Source organism: Phalangium opilio, unplaced genomic scaffold, assembly GCF_054372755.1.
Source record: "Phalangium opilio isolate 3A_F unplaced genomic scaffold, DU_Popi_V2 ptg000201l_1, whole genome shotgun sequence".
Classification (NCBI taxonomy): Eukaryota; Metazoa; Arthropoda; class Arachnida; order Opiliones; family Phalangiidae; genus Phalangium; species Phalangium opilio.
This window is the reverse complement of record NW_028324214.1, coordinates 260,246-280,460: the sequence shown is the minus strand read 5'-3', so window position 1 is coordinate 280,460 and position 20,215 is coordinate 260,246. Positions and strand designations below refer to the sequence as shown.

Here is a 20,215-nt window from a genome sequence, read left to right as displayed (position 1 = left end):
TGGATAGCTTTCCCTTGAAAGGTTTAGCTAACGATGATCAAGTAACGTGCTATTCTAATAGCGTTATGCAACTACTCTTATTAGTGCCGGAATTAAGAGAATTGGTTAAGTCTTACAATGGATCGTTCGTTGAAAAACCAGTTTTACGTTGCCTCCATGACACGATAAACGACATCGAGAGTCCTCAAGGAAGTTTCAGTCGTAAAGGGTTGGAACTGAGAATGGCTGTTGGAAATCATTTTATACAAAACGATCAACAAGACGCCAGTGAATTTTTGATGGTGCTCTTGACGACACTAAGTCAAGAAATGGAAGCCAATTACTCTAAGGCTCTAAAAGATCTTTTTTGGTCAAAGTCGCGAAACTTTACCAAATGCCCCAAATGTCAAGTTGAACAAAATTCGGAGATTATTGTTGAAAGCAACATTTTCAATCTTCCACTAGAAAACCGAGATAAAATTGATTGGAAATCTCTAGAAAAAAGGATGAGATTAACAGAGTTGCCATGCGTATTTTGTAACAACCCAAAAAAACAAGAGCGTGATGTATTGATATCCAGCGGGAAGTACGTATTTTTGTGTCTTCTCCGTGGCGATTACAAAGATGGTCGACCAATTAAGATTTCGACCAAAATATCAAGTTTTGAAAATCAAAATGTCACTGAGTAAGATGCTTTTTAAAACTAAAGGGGTGATTATTCATAAAGGTGAATCGTTGGCCGAGGGACATTATGTGAACTTTGTGAGAAAAGACAACAGCTGGTACGAGGTCAGTGATACAATGATCAGAAAAAGGGAGAGATTCGTCAGTAACTTGACTGACGTCACTGTTCTGCTCTTGGTAAGAGTCCAACACATTAAAGGGAATCTAACGTGCTTGAAGAATCCATATCAAATTTACCCCGAGTAAAGTCCAAAATTCCAATATTCGTACCAGAAAGGAGCATCATATCTGTCAGAGATATACTAATAGTTTCATATTCCCTTTAAAGTAATTTATGACTGGGTAAGATTGTTAATCCTAGAGCAAGTTAAAGGTTAACGATGGTTCTGGAGTAATTTTTTTTTTGCTTAGCCAAGTCTTAATTCTATTCATAAACCTATATCCTTAAGTCTTTTCTTGAAAAGCGGTACAAAACCACGTGCTCCGATACCGGGAATCGAACCCGGGCCTTCTGGGTGAAAGCCAGATATTCTAGCCACTAGACCATATCGGACTTGCTTAATCGAGTCTTAATTCTATTCATAAACCTATATCCTTAAGTCTATTCTTGAAAAGCGGTACAAAAGCACTCACTCCGATACCGGGAATCGAACCCGGGCCTTCTGGGTGAAAGCCAGATATCCTAGCCACTAGACCATATCGGACTTGCTTAACCAAGTCTTATTTCTATTCATAAACCTATATCCTTAAGTCTATTCTTGAAAAGCGGTACAAAAGCACTCAATCCGATACCGGGAATCGAACCCTCGCCTTCTGGGTGAGAGCCAGATATCCCAGCCACTAGACCATATCGTACTTGCTCAACCAGGTCTTAATTCTATTCATAAACCTATATCCTTAAGTCTATTCTTGAAAAGCGGTACAAAAGCACTCGCTCCGATACCGGGAATCGTACTATAGCCTTCTGGGTGAGAGCCAGATATCCTAGCCACTAGACCATATCGGACTTGCTTAACCAAGTCTTATTTCTATTCATAAACCTATATCCTTAAGTCTATTCTTGAAAAGCGGTACAAAAGCACTCACTCCGATACCGGGAATCGAACCCGGGCCTACTGGGTGAAAGCCAGGTATCCCACCCACTAGACCATATCGGACTTGCCAAACCGAGTCTTAATTGTATTCATAAACCAAGTTCCTTAAGTCTATTTTGAAATGCTTTACAAAACACTCGCTCCGATACCGGGAATCGAACCCGGGCCTTCTGGGTAAAAAGCAGTAATCCTAGCCACTAGACCATATCGGACTTCCTCAACCAAGTCTTAATTCAATTCATAAACCTATATCCTTAAGTCTATTCTTGAAAAGCGGTACAAAAGCACTCACTCCGATACCGGGAATCGAACCCGAGCCTTCTGAGTGAAAGCCAGATATCCTAGCCACTAGACCATATCGGACTTGCTTAAACAAGTCTTATTTCTATTCATAAACCTATATCCTTAAGTCTATTCTTGAAAAGCGGTACAAAAGCACGCATTCCGATACCGGGAATCGAACCCTGGCCTTCTGGGTGAGACCCAGATATCCTAGCCACTAGACCATATCGTACTTGCTTAACCAAGTCTTAATTCTATTCATAAACCTATATCCTTAGTCTTTTCTTGAAAAGCGGTACAAAACCACGTGCTCCGATACCGGGAATCGAACCCGGGGCTTCTGGGTGAGACCCAGATATCCTAGCCACTAGACCATATCGTACTTGCTTAACCAAGTCTTAATTCTATTCATAAACCTATATCCTTAGTCTTTTCTTGAAAAGCGGTACAAAACCACGTGCACCGATACCGGGAATCGAACCCGGGGCTTCTGGGTGAAAGTCAGGTATCCTAGCGACTAGACCATATCGCACTTGCTCAACCAAGTCTTAATTCTATTCTTGAAAAGCGGTACAAAAGCACTCGCTCCGTTACCGGGAATCGAACCCGGGCCTTCTGGGTGAAAGCCAGATATCCTAGCCACTAGACCATATCGGACTTGCTCAACCGAGTCTTAATTCTATTCATAAACCTATATCCTTAAGTCTATTCTTGAAAAGCGGTACAAAAGCACTCGCTCCGATACCGGGAATCGTACTATAGCCTTCTGGGTGAGAGCCAGATATCCTAGCCACTCAACCATATCGGACTGGTTGGAACAACCCTAAATATTATTCCTATAAATGTGTCTTTAAGTCTATTCTTCAAAAGCGGTACAAAACCACTCGCTCCGATACCAGGAAGCGCACCCGGGCCTTCTGAGTGAAAGACAGGTATCCCACCCACTAGACCATATCGGACTTGCTCAACCGAGTCTTAATTCTATTCATAAACCTATATCCTTAAGTCTATTTTTGAAATGCTTTACAAAACACTCGCTCCGATACCGGGAATCGAAGCCGGGCCTTCTGGGTAAAAAGCAGTTATCCTAGCCACTAGACCATATCGTACTTGCTTAACCAAGTCTTAATTCTATTCATAAACCTATATCCTTAAGTCTTTTCTTGAAAAGCGGTACAAAACAACGTGCTCCGATACCGGGAATCGAACCCGGGCCTTCTGGGTGAAAGTCAGGTATCCTAGCGAGTAGACCATATCGTACTTGCTCCAGCAAGTCTTAATTCTATTCTTGAAAAGCGGTACAAAAGCACTCGCTCCGTTACCGGGAATCGAACCCGGGCCTTCTGGGTGAAAGCCAGATATCCTAGCCACTAGACCATATCGGACTTGCTCAACCGAGTCTTAATTCTATTCATAAACCTATATCCTTAAGTCTATTCTTGAAAAGCGGTACAAAAGCACTCGCTCCTATACCGGGAATCGAACCCGTGCCTTCTGGGTGAAAGCCAGATATCGTAGCCATTAGACCATATCGGACTTGCTTAAACAAGTCTTATTTCTATTCATAAACCTATATCCTTAAGTCTATTCTTGAAAAGCGGTACCAAAGCACGCAATCCGATACCGGGAATCGAACCCTGGCCTTCTGGGTGAGAGCCAGATATCCAAGCCACTAGATCATATCGTACTTGCTCAACCAGGTCTTAATTCTATTCATAAACCTATATCCTTAAGTCTATTCTTGAAAAGCGGTACAAAAGCACTCGCTCCGATACCGGGAATCGTACTATAGCCTTCTGGGTGAGAGCCAGATATCCTAGCCACTCAACCATATCGGACTGATTCCCTAAATATTATTCCTATAAATGTGTCTTTAAGTCTATTCTTCAAAAGCGGTACAAAAGCACTCGCTCCGATACCAGGAATCGCACCCGGGCCTTTTGGGTGAAAGCCAGGTATCCCACCCACTAGACCATATCGGACTTGCTCAACCGAGTCTTAATTCTATTCATAGACTTATATCCTTAAGTCTATTCTTGAAATGCGGTACAAAAGCACTCGCTCCGATACCGGGAATCGAACCCGATCCTTCTGGGTGAGAGCCAGATATCCTAGCCACTAGACCATATCGTACTTGCTCAACCAGGTCTTAATTCTATTCATAAACACATATCCTTAAGTCTATTCTTGAAAAGCGGTACAAAAGCACTCGCTCCGATACCGGGAATCGTACTATAGCCTTCTGGGTGAGAGCCATATATCCTAGCCACTCAACCATATCGGACTGGTTGGAACAACCCTAAATATTATTCCTATAAATGTGTCTTTAAGTCTATTCTTCAAAAGCGGTACAAAACCACTCGCTCCGATACCAGGAAGCGCACCCGGGCCTTCTGAGTGAAAGACAGGTATCCCACCCACTAGACCATATCGGACTTGCTCAACCGAGTCTTAATTCTATTCATAAACCTATATCCTTAAGTCTATTTTTGAAATGCTTTACAAAACACTCGCTCCGATACCGGGAATCGAAGCCGGGCCTTCTGGGTAAAAAGCAGTTATCCTAGCCACTAGACCATATCGGACTTCCTCAACTAAGTCTTAATTCAATTCATAAACCTATATCCTTAAGTCTATTCTTGAAAAGCGGTACAAAAGCACTCACTCCGATACCGGGAATCGAACCCGAGCATTCTGGGTGAAAGCCAGATATCCTAGCCACTAGACCATATCGGACTTGCTTAAACAAGTCTTATTTCTATTCATAAACCTATATCCTTAAGTCTTTTCTTGAAAAGCGATACAAAACAACGTGCTCCGATACCGGGAATCGAACCCGGGCCTTCTGGGTGAAAGTCAGGTATCCTAGCGAGTAGACCATATCGTACTTGCTCAACCAAGTCTTAATTCTATTCTTGAAAAAGGTACAAAAGCACTCGCTCCGTTACCGGGAATCGAACCCGGGCCTTCTGGGTGAAAGCCAGATATAATAGCCACTAGACCATATCGGACTTGCTCAACCGAGTCTTAATTCTATTCATAAACCTATATCCTTAAGTCTATTCTTGAAAAGCGGTACCAAAGCACGCAATCCGATACCGGGAATCGAACCCTGGCCTTCTGGGTGAGAGCCAGATATCCAAGCCACTAGATCATATCGTACTTGCTCAACCAGGTCTTAATTCTATTCATAAACCTATATCCTTAAGTCTATTCTTGAAAAGCGGTACAAAACCACTCGCTCCGATACCGGGAATCGTACTATAGCCTTCTGGGTGAGAGCCAGATATCCTAGCCACTCAACCATATCGGACTGATTCCCTAAATATTATTCCTATAAATGTGTCTTTAAGTCTATTCTTCAAAAGCGGTACAAAAGCACTCGCTCCGATACCAGGAATCGCACCCGGGCCTTTTGGGTGAAAGCCAGGTATCCCACCCACTAGACCATATCGGACTTGCTCAACCAGGTCTTAATTCTATTCATAAACCTATATCCTTAAGCCTGTTCTTCAAAAGCGGTACAAAAGCACTCGCTCCGATACCGGGAATCGAACCCGAGCCTTCTGGGTGAAAGCCATATATCCTAGCAACTAGACCATTTCCGACTGGTTCGAAAAACCCTAAATATTATGACTATAAATGTGTCTTTAAGTTTTTTCTTTAAAGTGGTACAAAAGCCGATGTTCCGATACCGGGAATCGAACCCGGGTCTTCTGGGTGAAAGCCAGATATCCTGGCCACTAGACCATATCGGACTGGTTCGTACAACCCTAAATATTATGACTATAAATGTGTCTTTAAGTTTTTTCTTTAAAGTGGTACAACTGCCGATGCTCCGATACCGGGAATCTAACCCGGGCTTCTGGGTGAGAGCCAGATATCCTAGCCACTAGACCATATCGGACTTGCTTAAACAAGTCTTATTTCTATTCATAAACCTATATCCTTAAGTCTTTTCTTGAAAAGCGGTACCAAAGCACGCAATCCGATACCGGGAATCGAACCCTGGCCTTCTGGGTGAGAGCCAGCTATCCAAGCCACTAGATCATATCGTACTTGCTCAACCAGGTCTTAATTCTATTCATAAACCTATATCCTTAAGTCTGTATTTGAAAAGCGGTACAAAAGCACTCGCTCCGATACCGGGAATCGTACTATAGCCTTCTGGGTGAGAGCCAGATATCCTAGCCACTCAACCATATCGGACTGGTTGGAACAACCCTAAATAATATTCCTATAAATATGTCTTTAAGTCTATTCTTCAAAAGCGGTACAAAAGCACTTGCTCCGATACCAGGAATCGCACCCGGGCCTTTTGGGTGAAAGCCAGGTATCCCACCCACTAGACCATATCGGACTTGCTCAACCGAGTCTTAATTCTATTCATAGACCTATATCCTTAAGTCTATTCTTGAAATGCGGTACAAAAGCACTCGCTCCGATGCCGGGAATCGAACCTGGGCCTGCTGGGTGAAAGCCAGGTATCCTAGCCACTAGACCATATCGGACTTGCTCAACCAGGTCTTAATTCTATTCATAAACCTATATCCTTAAGCCTGTTCTTCTAAAGCGGTACAAAAGCACTCGCTCCGATACCGGGAATCGAACCCGAGCTTTCTGGGTGAAAGCCATATATCCTAGCAACTAGACCATTTCCGACTGGTTCGAACAACCCTAAATATTATGACTATAAATGTGTCTTTAAGTTTTTTCTTTTAAGTGGTACAAAAGCCGGTGTTCCGATAGCGGGAATCGAACCCGGGTCTTCTGGGTGAAAGCCAGATATCCTAGCCACTAGACCATATCGGACTGGTTCGTACAACCCTAAATATTATGACTATAAATGTGTCTTTAAGTTTTTTCTTTAAAGTGGTACAACTGCCGATGCTCCGATACCGGGAATCTAACCCGGGCTTCTGGGTGAGAGCCAGATATCCTAGCCACTAGACCATATCGGACTTGCTTAAACAAGTCTTATTTCTATTCATAAACCTATATCCTTAAGTCTTTTCTTGAAAAGCGGTACCAAAGCACGCAATCCGATACCGGGAATCGAACCCTGGCCTTCTGGGTGAGAGCCAGCTATCCAAGCCACTAGATCATATCGTACTTGCTCAACCAGGTCTTAATTCTATTCATAAACCTATATCCTTAAGTCTGTATTTGAAAAGCGGTACAAAAGCACTCGCTCCGATACCGGGAATCGTACTATAGCCTTCTGGGTGAGAGCCAGATATCCTAGCCACTCAACCATATCGGACTGGTTGGAACAACCCTAAATAATATTCCTATAAATATGTCTTTAAGTCTATTCTTCAAAAGCGGTACAAAAGCACTTGCTCCGATACCAGGAATCGCACCCGGGCCTTTTGGGTGAAAGCCAGGTATCCCACCCACTAGACCATATCGGACTTGCTCAACCGAGTCTTAATTCTATTCATAGACCTATATCCTTAAGTCTATTCTTGAAATGCGGTACAAAAGCACTCGCTCCGATGCCGGGAATCGAACCTGGGCCTGCTGGGTGAAAGCCAGGTATCCTAGCCACTAGACCATATCGGACTTGCTCAACCAGGTCTTAATTCTATTCATAAACCTATATCCTTAAGCCTGTTCTTCTAAAGCGGTACAAAAGCACTCGCTCCGATACCGGGAATCGAACCCGAGCTTTCTGGGTGAAAGCCATATATCCTAGCAACTAGACCATTTCCGACTGGTTCGAACAACCCTAAATATTATGACTATAAATGTGTCTTTAAGTTTTTTCTTTTAAGTGGTACAAAAGCCGGTGTTCCGATAGCGGGAATCGAACCCGGGTCTTCTGGGTGAAAGCCAGATATCCTAGCCACTAGACCATAACGGACTGGTGCGTACAACCCTAAATATTATGACTATAAATGTGTCTTTAAGTTTTTTCTTTAAAGTGGTACAACTGCCGATGCTCCGATACCGGGAATCTAACCCGGGCCTTCTGGGTGAGAGCCAGACATCCTAGCCAATAGACCATATCGGACTGTTGGATCCAGCCTAAATATTATTCCTATAAATATGTCTTTAAGTTTATTCTTCAAAAGCGGTACAAAAGCACTCGCTCCGATACGGGAATCGAACCGGGGCATTCTGGGTGAAAGCCAGATATCCTAGCCACTAGACCAAGTCTTAATTCTATTCATAAACCTATATCCTTAAGTCTATTCTTGAAAAGCGGTACAAAAGCACTCTCTCCGATACCGGTAATCGAACCCGTGCCTTCTGGGTGAAAGCCAGGTATCCTAGCCTATAGACCATATCGTACTTGCTGAACCAAGTCTTAATTCTATTCTTGAAAAGCGGTACAAAAGCACTCGCTCCGATACCCGGGCCTTCTGGGTAAAAAGCAGTTATCCTAGCCACTAGACCATATCGGATTTCCTCAACCAAGTCTTAATTCTATTCATAAACCTATATCCTTAAGTCTATTCTTGAAAAGCGGTACAAAAGCACTCGCTCCGATACCGGAAATCGAACCCGGGCCTTCTGGGTGAGAGCCAGATATCCTAGCCACTAGACCATATCGGACTTGCTTAACCAAGTCTTAATTCTATTCATAAACTTGTATTCTTAAGTCTATTCTTGAAAAGCGGTACAAAACCACATGCTCCGATACCGGGAATCGAACCCGTGCCTTCCGGGTGAAAGCCAGATATCGTAGCCATTACACCATATCGGACTTGCTTAACCAAGTCTTCATTCTATTCATAAACCGATATCGTTAAGTCTATTCTTCAAAAGCGGTACAAAAGCACTCTCTCCGATAGCGGGAATCGAACCCGTGCGTTCTGGGTTAAAGCCAGGTATCCTAGCCTATAGACCATATCGGACTTGCTCAACCAACTCTTAATTCTATTATTGAAAAGCGGTACAAAAGCACTCGCTCCGATACCGGGAATCGAACCCGGGCCTTCTGGGTGAGAGCCAGATATCCTAGCCGCTAGACCAAGTCTTAATTCTATTCATAAACCTATATCCTTAAGTCTATTCTTGAAAAGCGGTACAAAAGCACTCGCTCCGATAGCGGGAATCGAACCCGTGCCTTCTGGGTGAAAGCCAGGTATCCTAGCCTATAGACCATATCGGACTTGCTGAACCAAGTCTTAATTCTATTCTTGAAAAGCGGTACAAAAGCACTCGCACCGATACCGGGAATCGAACCCGGGCCTTCTGGGTGAGAGCCAGTTATCCTAGCCACTAGACCATATCGGACTTGCTTAATCAAGTCTTAATTCTATTTATAAACCAATATCCTTAAGTCTATTCTTGAAAAGCGGTACAAAAGCACTAGCAGCGATACCGGGAATCGAACCCGGGCCTTCTGGGTGAGAGCCAGACATCTTAGCCACTAGACTATATCGGACTGTTGGATCCAGCCTAAATATTATTCCTATAAATATGTCTTTAAGTTTATTCTTCTAAAGCGGTACAAAATCACTCGCTCCGATACGGGAATCGAACCCGGGCCTTATACGTGAAAGCCAGATATCCTAGCCACTAGACCATATTGGACTTGCTTAACCAAGTCTTAATTCTATTCATAAACCTATATCCTTAAGTCTATTCTTGAAAAGCGGTACAAAAGCACTCGCTCCGATACCGGGAATCGAACCCGAGCCTTCTGGGTGAGAGCCAGATATCCTAGCCACTAGACCATATCGGACTGGTTGGAACAACCCAAAATATTATTCCTATAAATGTGTCTTTAAGTTTATTCATCAAAAGCGGTACAAAAGCACTCACTCCGATACCGGGAATCGAACCCGCCCTTCTGGGTGAGAGCCAGATATCCTAGCCACTAGACCATATCGGACTTGCTTAACCAAGTCTTAATTCTATTCATAAACCTATATCCTTAAGTCTATTCTTCAAAAGCGGTAAAAAAGCACTCGCTCCGATAGCGGGAAACGAACCCGTGCCTTCTGGGTGAAAGCCAGGTATCCTAGCCTATAGACCATATCGTACTTGCTGAACCAAGTCTTAATTCTATTCTTGAAAAGCGGTACAAAAGCACTCGCTCCGATAGCGGGAATCGAACCCGGGCCTTCTGGGTAAAAAGCAGTTATCCTAGCCACTAGACCATATCGGATTTCCTCAACCAAGTCTTAATTCTATTCATAAACCTATATCCTTAAGTCTATTCTTGAAAAGCGGTACAAAAGCACTCGCTCCGATACCGGGAATCGAACCCGGGCCTTCTGGGTGAGAGCCAGTTATCCTAGCCACTAGACCATATCGGACTTACTTAATCAAGTCTTAATTCTATTTATAAACCAATATCCTTAAGTCTATTCTTGAAAAGCGGTACAAAAGCACTCGCACCGATACCGGGAATAGAACCCGGGCCTTCTGGGTGAGAGCCAGTTATCCTAGCCACTAGACCATATCGGACTTGCTTAATCAAGTCTTAATTCTATTCATAAACCAATATCCTTAAGTCTATTCTTGAAAAGCGGTACAAAAGCACTCGCTCCGATACCGGGAATCGAACCCGGGCCTTCTGGGTGAGAGCCAGTTATCCTAGCCACTAGACCATATCGGACTTACTTAATCAAGTCTTAATTCTATTTATAAACCAATATCCTTAAGTCTATTCTTGAAAAGCGGTACAAAAGCACTCGCACCGATACCGGGAATAGAACCCGGGCCTTCTGGGTGAGAGCCAGTTATCCTAGCCACTAGACCATATCGGACTTACTTAATCAAGTCTTAATTCTATTTATAAACCAATATCCTTAAGTCTATTCTTGAAAAGCGGTACAAAAGCACTCGCTCCGATACCGGGAATCGAACCCGGGCCTTCTGGGTGAGAGCCAGATATCCTAGCCGCTAGACCAAGTCTTAATTCTATTCATAAACCTATATCCTTAAGTCTATTCTTGAAAAGCGGTACAAAAGCACTCGCTCCGATAGCGGGAATCGAACCCGTGCCTTCTGGGTGAAAGCCAGGTATCCTAGCCTATAGACCATATCGGACTTGCTGAACCAAGTCTTAATTCTATTCTTGAAAAGCGGTACAAAAGCACTCGCACCGATACCGGGAATCGAACCCGGGCCTTCTGGGTGAGAGCCAGTTATCCTAGCCACTAGACCATATCGGACTTGCTTAATCAAGTCTTAATTCTATTTATAAACCAATATCCTTAAGTCTATTCTTGAAAAGCGGTACAAAAGCACTAGCAGCGATACCGGGAATCGAACCCGGGCCTTCTGGGTGAGAGCCAGACATCTTAGCCACTAGACTATATCGGACTGTTGGATCCAGCCTAAATATTATTCCTATAAATATGTCTTTAAGTTTATTCTTCTAAAGCGGTACAAAATCACTCGCTCCGATACGGGAATCGAACCCGGGCCTTATACGTGAAAGCCAGATATCCTAGCCACTAGACCATATTGGACTTGCTTAACCAAGTCTTAATTCTATTCATAAACCTATATCCTTAAGTCTATTCTTGAAAAGCGGTACAAAAGCACTCGCTCCGATACCGGGAATCGAACCCGAGCCTTCTGGGTGAGAGCCAGATATCCTAGCCACTAGACCATATCGGACTGGTTGGAACAACCCAAAATATTATTCCTATAAATGTGTCTTTAAGTTTATTCATCAAAAGCGGTACAAAAGCACTCACTCCGATACCGGGAATCGAACCCGCCCTTCTGGGTGAGAGCCAGATATCCTAGCCACTAGACCATATCGGACTTGCTTAACCAAGTCTTAATTCTATTCATAAACCTATATCCTTAAGTCTATTCTTCAAAAGCGGTAAAAAAGCACTCGCTCCGATAGCGGGAAACGAACCCGTGCCTTCTGGGTGAAAGCCAGGTATCCTAGCCTATAGACCATATCGTACTTGCTGAACCAAGTCTTAATTCTATTCTTGAAAAGCGGTACAAAAGCACTCGCTCCGATAGCGGGAATCGAACCCGGGCCTTCTGGGTAAAAAGCAGTTATCCTAGCCACTAGACCATATCGGATTTCCTCAACCAAGTCTTAATTCTATTCATAAACCTATATCCTTAAGTCTATTCTTGAAAAGCGGTACAAAAGCACTCGCTCCGATACCGGGAATCGAACCCGGGCCTTCTGGGTGAGAGCCAGTTATCCTAGCCACTAGACCATATCGGACTTACTAAATCAAGTCTTAATTCTATTTATAAACCAATATCCTTAAGTCTATTCTTGAAAAGCGGTACAAAAGCACTCGCACCGATACCGGGAATAGAACCCGGGCCTTCTGGGTGAGAGCCAGTTATCCTAGCCACTAGACCATATCGGACTTGCTTAATCAAGTCTTAATTCTATTCATAAACCAATATCCTTAAGTCTATTCTTGAAAAGCGGTACAAAAGCACTCGCTCCGATACCGGGAATCGAACCCGGGCCTTCTGGGTGAGAGCCAGTTATCCTAGCCACTAGACCATATCGGACTTACTTAATCAAGTCTTAATTCTATTTATAAACCAATATCCTTAAGTCTATTCTTGAAAAGCGGTACAAAAGCACTCGCACCGATACCGGGAATAGAACCCGGGCCTTCTGGGTGAGAGCCAGTTATCCTAGCCACTAGACCATATCGGACTTGCTTAATCAAGTCTTAATTCTATTCATAAACCAATATCCTTAAGTCTATTCTTCAAAAGCGGTACAAAAGCACTCTCTCCGATAGCGGGAATCGAACCCGTGCCTTCTGGGTAAAAGCCAGGTATCCTAGCCTATAGACCATATCGGACTTGCTCAACCAAGTCTTAATTCTATTCTTGAAAAGCGGTACAAAAGCACTCGCTCCGATACCGGGAATCTAACCCGGGCCTTCTGGGTGAGAGCCAGACATCTTAGCCACTAGACTATATCGGACTGTTGGATCCAGCCTAAATATTATTCCTATAAATATGTCTTTAAGATTATTCTTCTAAAGCGGTACAAAATCACTCGCTCCGATACGGGAATCGAACCCGGGCCTTCTACGTGAAAGCCAGATATCCTAGCCACTAGACCATATTGGACTTGCTTAACGAAGACTTAATTCTATTCATAAACCTATATCCTTAAGTCTATTCTTGAAAAGCGGTACAAAAGCACTCGCTCCGATACCGGGAATCGAACCCGAGCCTTGTGGGTGAGAGCCAGATATCCTAGCCACTAGACCATATCGGACTGGTTGGAACAACCCAAAATATTATTCCTATAAATGTGTCTTTAAGTTTATTCATCAAAAGCGGTACAAAAGCACTCACTCCGATACCGGGAATCGAACCCGTGCCTTCTGGGTGAGAGCCAGATATCCTAGCCACTAGACCATATCGGACTTACTTAATCAAGTCTTAATTCTATTTATAAACCAATATCCTTAAGTCTATTCTTGAAAAGCGGTACAAAAGCACTCGCTCCGATACCGGGAATCAAACCCGGGCCTTCTGGGTGAGAGCCAGTTATCCTAGCCACTAGACCATATCGGACTTACTTAATCAAGTCTTAATTCTATTTATAAACCAATATCCTTAAGTCTATTCTTGAAAAGCGGTACAAAAGCACTCGCTCCGATACCGGGAATCGAACCCGGGCCTTCTGGGTGAGAGCCAGTTATCCTAGCCACTAGACCATATCGGACTTACTTAATCAAGTCTTAATTCTATTTATAAACCAATATCCTTAAGTCTATTCTTGAAAAGCGGTACAAAAGCACTCGCACCGATACCGGGAATCGAACCCGGGCCTTCTGGGTGAGAGCCAGTTATCCTAGCCACTAGACCATATCGGACTTACTTAATCAAGTCTTAATTCTATTTATAAACCAATATCCTTAAGTCTATTCTTGAAAAGCGGTACAAAAGCACTCGCACCGATACCGGGAATAGAACCCGGGCCTTCTGGGTGAGAGCCAGTTATCCTAGCCACTAGACCATATCGGACTTGCTTAAACAAGTCTTAATTCTATTCATAAACCAATATCGTTAAGTCTATTCTTGAAAAGCGGTACAAAAGCACCCGCTCCGATACCGGGAATCGAACCCGGGCCTTCTGGGTGAAAGTCAGGTATCCTAGCGACTAGACCATATCGTACTTGCTCAACCTAGTCTTAATTCTATTCTTGAAAAGCGGTACAAAAGCACTCGCTCCGATAACGGGAATCGAACCCGGGCCTTCTGGGTGAGAGCCAGATATCCTAGCCACTAGTACATATCGGACTTGCTTAACCAAGTCTTAATTCTATTCATAAACCTATATCCTTAAGTCTATTCTTCAAAAGCGGTACAAAATCACTCGCTCCGATAGCGGGAATCGAACCCGTGCCTTCTGGGTGAAAGCCAGGTATCCTAGCCTATAGACCATATCGTACTTGCTGAACCAAGTCTTAATTCTATTCTTGAAAAGCGGTACAAAAGCACTCGCTCCGATACCGGGAATCGAACCCGGGCCTTCTGGGTAAAAAGCAGTTATCCTAGCCACTAGACCATATCGGACTTGCTCAACCAAGTCTTAATTCTATTCTTGAAAAGCGGTACAAAAGCACTCGCTCCGATACCGGGAATCTAACCCGGGCCTTCTGGGTGAGAGCCAGTTATCCTAGCCACTAGACCATATCGGACTTACTTAATCAAGTCTTAATTCTATTTATAAACCAATATCCTTAAGTCTATTCTTGAAAAGCGGTACAAAAGCACTCGCACCGATACCGGGAATAGAACCCGGGCCTTCTGGGTGAGAGCCAGTTATCCTAGCCACTAGACCATATCGGACTTGCTTAATCAAGTCTTAATTCTATTCATAAACCAATATCCTTAAGTCTATTCTTCAAAAGCGGTACAAAAGCACTCTCTCCGATAGCGGGAATCGAACCCGTGCCTTCTGGGTAAAAGCCAGGTATCCTAGCCTATAGACCATATCGGACTTGCTCAACCAAGTCTTAATTCTATTCTTGAAAAGCGGTACAAAAGCACTCGCTCCGATACCGGGAATCTAACCCGGGCCTTCTGGGTGAGAGCCAGACATCTTAGCCACTAGACTATATCGGACTGTTGGATCCAGCCTAAATATTATTCCTATAAATATGTCTTTAAGATTATTCTTCTAAAGCGGTACAAAATCACTCGCTCCGATACGGGAATCGAACCCGGGCCTTCTACGTGAAAGCCAGATATCCTAGCCACTAGACCATATTGGACTTGCTTAACGAAGACTTAATTCTATTCATAAACCTATATCCTTAAGTCTATTCTTGAAAAGCGGTACAAAAGCACTCGCTCCGATACCGGGAATCGAACCCGAGCCTTGTGGGTGAGAGCCAGATATCCTAGCCACTAGACCATATCGGACTGGTTGGAACAACCCAAAATATTATTCCTATAAATGTGTCTTTAAGTTTATTCATCAAAAGCGGTACAAAAGCACTCACTCCGATACCGGGAATCGAACCCGTGCCTTCTGGGTGAGAGCCAGATATCCTAGCCACTAGACCATATCGGACTTACTTAATCAAGTCTTAATTCTATTTATAAACCAATATCCTTAAGTCTATTCTTGAAAAGCGGTACAAAAGCACTCGCTCCGATACCGGGAATCAAACCCGGGCCTTCTGGGTGAGAGCCAGTTATCCTAGCCACTAGACCATATCGGACTTACTTAATCAAGTCTTAATTCTATTTATAAACCAATATCCTTAAGTCTATTCTTGAAAAGCGGTACAAAAGCACTCGCTCCGATACCGGGAATCGAACCCGGGCCTTCTGGGTGAGAGCCAGTTATCCTAGCCACTAGACCATATCGGACTTTCTTAAACAAGTCTTAATTCTATTCATAAACCAATATCGTTAAGTCTATTCTTGAAAAGCGGTACAAAAGCACCCGCTCCGATACCGGGAATCGAACCCGGGCCTTCTGGGTGAGAGCCAGATATCCTAGCCACTAGACCATATCGGACTTTCTTAAACAAGTCTTAATTCTATTCATAAACCAATATCGTTAAGTCTATTCTTGAAAAGCGGTACAAAAGCACCCGCTCCGATACCGGGAATCGAACCCGGGCCTTCTGGGTGAAAGTCAGGTATCCTAGCGACTAGACCATATCGTACTTGCTCAACCTAGTCTTAATTCTATTCTTGAAAAGCGGTACAAAAGCACTCGCTCCGATAACGGGAATCGAACCCGGGCCTTCTGGGTGAAAGCCAGGTATCCTAGCCTATAGACCATATCGTACTTGCTGAACCAAGTCTTAATTCTATTCTTGAAAAGCGGTACAAAAGCACTCGCTCCGATACCGGGAATCGAACCCGGGCCTTCTGGGTAAAAAGCAGTTATCCTAGCCACTAGACCATATCGGATTTCCTCAACCAAGTCTTAATTCTATTCATAAACCTATATCCTTAAGTCTATTCTTGAAAAGCGGTACAAAAGCACTCGCTCCGATACCGGGAATCGAACCCGGGCCTTCTGGGTGAGAGCCAGTTATCCTAGCCACTAGACCATATCGGACTTACTTAATCAAGTCTTAATTCTATTTATAAACCAATATCCTTAAGTCTATTCTTGAAAAGCGGTACAAAAGCACTCGCACCGATACCGGGAATCGAACCCGGGCCTTCTGGGTGAGAGCCAGTTATCCTAGCCACTAGACCATATCGGACTTACTTAATCAAGTCTTAATTCTATTTATAAACCAATATCCTTAAGTCTATTCTTGAAAAGCGGTACAAAAGCACTCGCACCGATACCGGGAATAGAACCCGGGCCTTCTGGGTGAGAGCCAGTTATCCTAGCCACTAGACCATATCGGACTTGCTTAAACAAGTCTTAATTCTATTCATAAACCAATATCGTTAAGTCTATTCTTGAAAAGCGGTACAAAAGCACCCGCTCCGATACCGGGAATCGAACCCGGGCCTTCTGGGTGAAAGTCAGGTATCCTAGCGACTAGACCATATCGTACTTGCTCAACCTAGTCTTAATTCTATTCTTGAAAAGCGGTACAAAAGCACTCGCTCCGATAACGGGAATCGAACCCGGGCCTTCTGGGTGAGAGCCAGATATCCTAGCCACTAGTACATATCGGACTTGCTTAACCAAGTCTTAATTCTATTCATAAACCTATATCCTTAAGTCTATTCTTCAAAAGCGGTACAAAATCACTCGCTCCGATAGCGGGAATCGAACCCGTGCCTTCTGGGTGAAAGCCAGGTATCCTAGCCTATAGACCATATCGTACTTGCTGAACCAAGTCTTAATTCTATTCTTGAAAAGCGGTACAAAAGCACTCGCTCCGATACCGGGAATCGAACCCGGGCCTTCTGGGTAAAAAGCAGTTATCCTAGCCACTAGACCATATCGGACTTGCTCAACCAAGTCTTAATTCTATTCTTGAAAAGCGGTACAAAAGCACTCGCTCCGATACCGGGAATCTAACCCGGGCCTTCTGGGTGAGAGCCAGACATCTTAGCCACTAGACTATATCGGACTGTTGGATCCAGCCTAAATATTATTCCTATAAATATGTCTTTAAGTTTATTCTTCTAAAGCGGTACAAAATCACTCGCTCCGATACGGGAATCGAACCCGGGCCTTCTACGTGAAAGCCAGATATCCTAGCCACTAGACCATATTGGACTTGCTTAACCAAGTCTTAATTCTATTCATAAACCTATATCCTTAAGTCTATTCTTGAAAAGCGGTACAAAAGCACTCGCTCCGATACCGGGAATCGAACCCGAGCCTTGTGGGTGAGAGCCAGATATCCTAGCCACTAGACCATATCGGACTGGTTGGAACAACCCAAAATATTATTCCTATAAATGTGTCTTTAAGTTTATTCATCAAAAGCGGTACAAAAGCACTCACTCCGATACCGGGAATCGAACCCGTGCCTTCTGGGTGAGAGCCAGATATCCTAGCCACTAGACCATATCGGACTTTCTTAAACAAGTCTTAATTCTATTCATAAACCAATATCGTTAAGTCTATTCTTGAAAAGCGGTACAAAAGCACCCGCTCCGATACCGGGAATCGAACCCGGGCCTTCTGGGTGAAAGTCAGGTATCCTAGCGACTAGACCATATCGTACTTGCTCAACCTAGTCTTAATTCTATTCTTGAAAAGCGGTACAAAAGCACTCGCTCCGATAACGGGAATCGAACCCGGGCCTTCTGGGTGAAAGCCAGGTATCCTAGCCTATAGACCATATCGTACTTGCTGAACCAAGTCTTAATTCTATTCTTGAAAAGCGGTACAAAAGCACTCGCTCCGATACCGGGAATCGAACCCGGGCCTTCTGGGTAAAAAGCAGTTATCCTAGCCACTAGACCATATCGGATTTCCTCAACCAAGTCTTAATTCTATTCATAAACCTATATCCTTAAGTCTATTCTTGAAAAGCGGTACAAAAGCACTCGCTCCGATACCGGGAATCGAACCCGGGCCTTCTGGGTGAGAGCCAGATATCCTAGCCACTAGACCATATCGGACTTGCTTAACCAAGTCTTAATTCTATTCATAAGTTTAAATATCCTTAAGTCTATTCTTGAAAAGCGGTACAAAACCACATGCTCCGATACCGGGAATCGAACCCGTGCCTTCCGGGTGAAAGCCAGATATCGTAGCCATTTGACCATATCGGACTTGCTTAACCAAGTCTTCATTCTATTCATAAACCGATATCGTTAAGTCTATTCTTCAAAAGCGGTACAAAAGCACTCGCTCCGATACCGGGAATCGAACCCGGGCCTTCTGGGTGAGAGCCAGATATCCTAGCCACTAGACCATATCGGTCTGGTTGGAACAACCCAAAATATTATTCCTATAAATGTGTCTTTAAGTTTATTCATCAAAAGCGGTACAAAAGCACTCACTCCGATACCGGGAATCGAACCCGTGCCTTCTGGGTGAGAGCCAGATATCCTAGCCACTATACCATATCGGACTTTCTTAAACAAGTCTTAATTCTTTTCATAAACCAATATCGTTAAGTCTATTCTTGAAATGCGGTACAAAAGCACCCGCTCCGATACCGGGAATCGAACCCGGGCCTTCTGGGTGAAAGTCAGGTATCCTAGCGACTAGAACATATCGTACTTGATCAACCTAGTCTTAATTCTATTCTTGAAAAGCGGTACAAAAGCACTCGCTCCGATACCGGGAATCGAACCCGTGCCTTCTGGGTGAGAGCCAGATATCCTAGCCACTAGACCATATCGGACTTGCTTAATCAAGTCTTAATTCTATTCATAAACCAATATCCTTAAGTCTATTCTTGAAAAGCGGTACAAAAGCACTCGCTCCGATACCGGGAATCGAACCCGTGCCTTCTGGGTGAGAGCCAGATATCCTAGCCACTAGACCATATCGGACTTTCTTAAACAAGTCTTAATTCTATTCATAAACCAATATCGTTAAGTCTATTCTTGAAAAGCGGTACAAAAGCACCCGCTCCGATACCGGGAATCGAACCCGGGCCTTCTGGGTGAAAGTCAGGTATCCTAGCGACTAGACCATATCGTACTTGCTCAACCTAGTCTTAATTCTATTCTTCAAAAGCGGTACAAAAGCACTCGCTCCGATAACGGGAATCGAACCCGGGCCTTCTGGGTGAGAGCCAGATATTTTTTTTTTTTTTTATTATAAAACAAAATTGATACAAACGTCAAAGATAACCAATGCTACTTTGTGCACATCAGGAAATATCGAACAATTACAACCAGTCTAAGAATTGTTTTATATGCTTTAAAAAATGTTCATCACGATTCAATAACAAAAAATGGGAGCTTAAGGTTAGACGTAGTTCGCGTTTTAAAATAGCGTAACAACGTTTTTCTAAAATAGCTAACGAGACTTTGGCAGTACTAATTAAAAACGAACGTGCATTTAAAACCAGCCATTTAAAGAGTGACGTTAAGAAATGAACGAATTTCACACGGGATTTAGGGCGAATGCCAGCCGAATAATGTTGAAAGATGATAAAAGAGTCCCTGCCGGGCGTACAACTGCCCAGCACGCTGTCAAGGGCCAAGCCTAATTTAGTGACAAAGAGGGACTGCCAGAGCCGAATCGTAAAGGGGCAGCGCAAGAAAATGTGCTCTAAAGTTTCGACATTGTTTAAGCAAAACACGCACGTGGGGTTAGACGAAAGACCGATGGCGAAAAGCCGCTCAGACGT

The 20,215-nt window shown here is 43.6% G+C and overlaps 38 non-coding genes across 38 annotated transcripts; all 38 read right to left on the bottom strand.

Moving 5' to 3' along the window:
- Positions 1–1,144: 1,144 nt before the first annotated feature.
- Positions 1,145–1,216, bottom strand: TRNAE-UUC (transfer RNA glutamic acid (anticodon UUC)). Its single transcript has one exon. It is a non-coding gene; the product is annotated as a tRNA-Glu (tRNA).
- A 79-nt stretch (positions 1,217–1,295) lies between these two features.
- Positions 1,296–1,367, bottom strand: TRNAE-UUC (transfer RNA glutamic acid (anticodon UUC)). The gene has a single exon. It is a non-coding gene; the product is annotated as a tRNA-Glu (tRNA).
- A 1,257-nt stretch (positions 1,368–2,624) lies between these two features.
- TRNAE-UUC (transfer RNA glutamic acid (anticodon UUC)) lies at positions 2,625–2,696 on the bottom strand. The gene has a single exon. It is a non-coding gene; the product is annotated as a tRNA-Glu (tRNA).
- Positions 2,697–3,352: 656 nt separating this feature from the next.
- Positions 3,353–3,424, bottom strand: TRNAE-UUC (transfer RNA glutamic acid (anticodon UUC)). Its single transcript has one exon. It is a non-coding gene; the product is annotated as a tRNA-Glu (tRNA).
- A 2,301-nt stretch (positions 3,425–5,725) lies between these two features.
- Positions 5,726–5,797, bottom strand: TRNAE-UUC (transfer RNA glutamic acid (anticodon UUC)). The gene has a single exon. It is a non-coding gene; the product is annotated as a tRNA-Glu (tRNA).
- A 78-nt stretch (positions 5,798–5,875) lies between these two features.
- Positions 5,876–5,946, bottom strand: TRNAE-CUC (transfer RNA glutamic acid (anticodon CUC)). The gene has a single exon. It is a non-coding gene; the product is annotated as a tRNA-Glu (tRNA).
- Positions 5,947–6,779: 833 nt separating this feature from the next.
- Positions 6,780–6,851, bottom strand: TRNAE-UUC (transfer RNA glutamic acid (anticodon UUC)). Its single transcript has one exon. It is a non-coding gene; the product is annotated as a tRNA-Glu (tRNA).
- A 78-nt stretch (positions 6,852–6,929) lies between these two features.
- Positions 6,930–7,000, bottom strand: TRNAE-CUC (transfer RNA glutamic acid (anticodon CUC)). The gene has a single exon. It is a non-coding gene; the product is annotated as a tRNA-Glu (tRNA).
- Positions 7,001–7,833: 833 nt separating this feature from the next.
- Positions 7,834–7,905, bottom strand: TRNAE-UUC (transfer RNA glutamic acid (anticodon UUC)). The gene has a single exon. It is a non-coding gene; the product is annotated as a tRNA-Glu (tRNA).
- Positions 7,906–7,983: 78 nt separating this feature from the next.
- Positions 7,984–8,055, bottom strand: TRNAE-CUC (transfer RNA glutamic acid (anticodon CUC)). The gene has a single exon. It is a non-coding gene; the product is annotated as a tRNA-Glu (tRNA).
- Positions 8,056–8,528: 473 nt separating this feature from the next.
- On the bottom strand, positions 8,529–8,600 carry TRNAE-CUC (transfer RNA glutamic acid (anticodon CUC)). The gene has a single exon. It is a non-coding gene; the product is annotated as a tRNA-Glu (tRNA).
- A 1,063-nt stretch (positions 8,601–9,663) lies between these two features.
- Positions 9,664–9,735, bottom strand: TRNAE-CUC (transfer RNA glutamic acid (anticodon CUC)). Its single transcript has one exon. It is a non-coding gene; the product is annotated as a tRNA-Glu (tRNA).
- Positions 9,736–10,240: 505 nt separating this feature from the next.
- Positions 10,241–10,312, bottom strand: TRNAE-CUC (transfer RNA glutamic acid (anticodon CUC)). Its single transcript has one exon. It is a non-coding gene; the product is annotated as a tRNA-Glu (tRNA).
- Positions 10,313–10,542: 230 nt separating this feature from the next.
- On the bottom strand, positions 10,543–10,614 carry TRNAE-CUC (transfer RNA glutamic acid (anticodon CUC)). Its single transcript has one exon. It is a non-coding gene; the product is annotated as a tRNA-Glu (tRNA).
- Positions 10,615–11,552: 938 nt separating this feature from the next.
- Positions 11,553–11,624, bottom strand: TRNAE-CUC (transfer RNA glutamic acid (anticodon CUC)). The gene has a single exon. It is a non-coding gene; the product is annotated as a tRNA-Glu (tRNA).
- A 505-nt stretch (positions 11,625–12,129) lies between these two features.
- Positions 12,130–12,201, bottom strand: TRNAE-CUC (transfer RNA glutamic acid (anticodon CUC)). The gene has a single exon. It is a non-coding gene; the product is annotated as a tRNA-Glu (tRNA).
- A 230-nt stretch (positions 12,202–12,431) lies between these two features.
- TRNAE-CUC (transfer RNA glutamic acid (anticodon CUC)) lies at positions 12,432–12,503 on the bottom strand. The gene has a single exon. It is a non-coding gene; the product is annotated as a tRNA-Glu (tRNA).
- A 355-nt stretch (positions 12,504–12,858) lies between these two features.
- On the bottom strand, positions 12,859–12,930 carry TRNAE-CUC (transfer RNA glutamic acid (anticodon CUC)). The gene has a single exon. It is a non-coding gene; the product is annotated as a tRNA-Glu (tRNA).
- Positions 12,931–13,158: 228 nt separating this feature from the next.
- On the bottom strand, positions 13,159–13,230 carry TRNAE-CUC (transfer RNA glutamic acid (anticodon CUC)). The gene has a single exon. It is a non-coding gene; the product is annotated as a tRNA-Glu (tRNA).
- A 79-nt stretch (positions 13,231–13,309) lies between these two features.
- On the bottom strand, positions 13,310–13,381 carry TRNAE-CUC (transfer RNA glutamic acid (anticodon CUC)). Its single transcript has one exon. It is a non-coding gene; the product is annotated as a tRNA-Glu (tRNA).
- Positions 13,382–13,460: 79 nt separating this feature from the next.
- TRNAE-CUC (transfer RNA glutamic acid (anticodon CUC)) lies at positions 13,461–13,532 on the bottom strand. Its single transcript has one exon. It is a non-coding gene; the product is annotated as a tRNA-Glu (tRNA).
- A 79-nt stretch (positions 13,533–13,611) lies between these two features.
- Positions 13,612–13,683, bottom strand: TRNAE-CUC (transfer RNA glutamic acid (anticodon CUC)). The gene has a single exon. It is a non-coding gene; the product is annotated as a tRNA-Glu (tRNA).
- Positions 13,684–14,590: 907 nt separating this feature from the next.
- On the bottom strand, positions 14,591–14,662 carry TRNAE-CUC (transfer RNA glutamic acid (anticodon CUC)). Its single transcript has one exon. It is a non-coding gene; the product is annotated as a tRNA-Glu (tRNA).
- Positions 14,663–15,017: 355 nt separating this feature from the next.
- On the bottom strand, positions 15,018–15,089 carry TRNAE-CUC (transfer RNA glutamic acid (anticodon CUC)). Its single transcript has one exon. It is a non-coding gene; the product is annotated as a tRNA-Glu (tRNA).
- Positions 15,090–15,317: 228 nt separating this feature from the next.
- On the bottom strand, positions 15,318–15,389 carry TRNAE-CUC (transfer RNA glutamic acid (anticodon CUC)). The gene has a single exon. It is a non-coding gene; the product is annotated as a tRNA-Glu (tRNA).
- A 79-nt stretch (positions 15,390–15,468) lies between these two features.
- TRNAE-CUC (transfer RNA glutamic acid (anticodon CUC)) lies at positions 15,469–15,540 on the bottom strand. The gene has a single exon. It is a non-coding gene; the product is annotated as a tRNA-Glu (tRNA).
- A 79-nt stretch (positions 15,541–15,619) lies between these two features.
- TRNAE-CUC (transfer RNA glutamic acid (anticodon CUC)) lies at positions 15,620–15,691 on the bottom strand. Its single transcript has one exon. It is a non-coding gene; the product is annotated as a tRNA-Glu (tRNA).
- Positions 15,692–15,770: 79 nt separating this feature from the next.
- Positions 15,771–15,842, bottom strand: TRNAE-CUC (transfer RNA glutamic acid (anticodon CUC)). Its single transcript has one exon. It is a non-coding gene; the product is annotated as a tRNA-Glu (tRNA).
- Positions 15,843–15,921: 79 nt separating this feature from the next.
- TRNAE-CUC (transfer RNA glutamic acid (anticodon CUC)) lies at positions 15,922–15,993 on the bottom strand. Its single transcript has one exon. It is a non-coding gene; the product is annotated as a tRNA-Glu (tRNA).
- A 480-nt stretch (positions 15,994–16,473) lies between these two features.
- On the bottom strand, positions 16,474–16,545 carry TRNAE-CUC (transfer RNA glutamic acid (anticodon CUC)). The gene has a single exon. It is a non-coding gene; the product is annotated as a tRNA-Glu (tRNA).
- A 907-nt stretch (positions 16,546–17,452) lies between these two features.
- Positions 17,453–17,524, bottom strand: TRNAE-CUC (transfer RNA glutamic acid (anticodon CUC)). The gene has a single exon. It is a non-coding gene; the product is annotated as a tRNA-Glu (tRNA).
- Positions 17,525–17,752: 228 nt separating this feature from the next.
- TRNAE-CUC (transfer RNA glutamic acid (anticodon CUC)) lies at positions 17,753–17,824 on the bottom strand. Its single transcript has one exon. It is a non-coding gene; the product is annotated as a tRNA-Glu (tRNA).
- A 79-nt stretch (positions 17,825–17,903) lies between these two features.
- Positions 17,904–17,975, bottom strand: TRNAE-CUC (transfer RNA glutamic acid (anticodon CUC)). The gene has a single exon. It is a non-coding gene; the product is annotated as a tRNA-Glu (tRNA).
- A 480-nt stretch (positions 17,976–18,455) lies between these two features.
- Positions 18,456–18,527, bottom strand: TRNAE-CUC (transfer RNA glutamic acid (anticodon CUC)). The gene has a single exon. It is a non-coding gene; the product is annotated as a tRNA-Glu (tRNA).
- A 232-nt stretch (positions 18,528–18,759) lies between these two features.
- TRNAE-CUC (transfer RNA glutamic acid (anticodon CUC)) lies at positions 18,760–18,831 on the bottom strand. The gene has a single exon. It is a non-coding gene; the product is annotated as a tRNA-Glu (tRNA).
- Positions 18,832–18,910: 79 nt separating this feature from the next.
- On the bottom strand, positions 18,911–18,982 carry TRNAE-CUC (transfer RNA glutamic acid (anticodon CUC)). Its single transcript has one exon. It is a non-coding gene; the product is annotated as a tRNA-Glu (tRNA).
- Positions 18,983–19,186: 204 nt separating this feature from the next.
- Positions 19,187–19,258, bottom strand: TRNAE-CUC (transfer RNA glutamic acid (anticodon CUC)). Its single transcript has one exon. It is a non-coding gene; the product is annotated as a tRNA-Glu (tRNA).
- Positions 19,259–19,337: 79 nt separating this feature from the next.
- Positions 19,338–19,409, bottom strand: TRNAE-CUC (transfer RNA glutamic acid (anticodon CUC)). Its single transcript has one exon. It is a non-coding gene; the product is annotated as a tRNA-Glu (tRNA).
- Between the last annotated feature and the right edge of the window lie 806 nt (positions 19,410–20,215).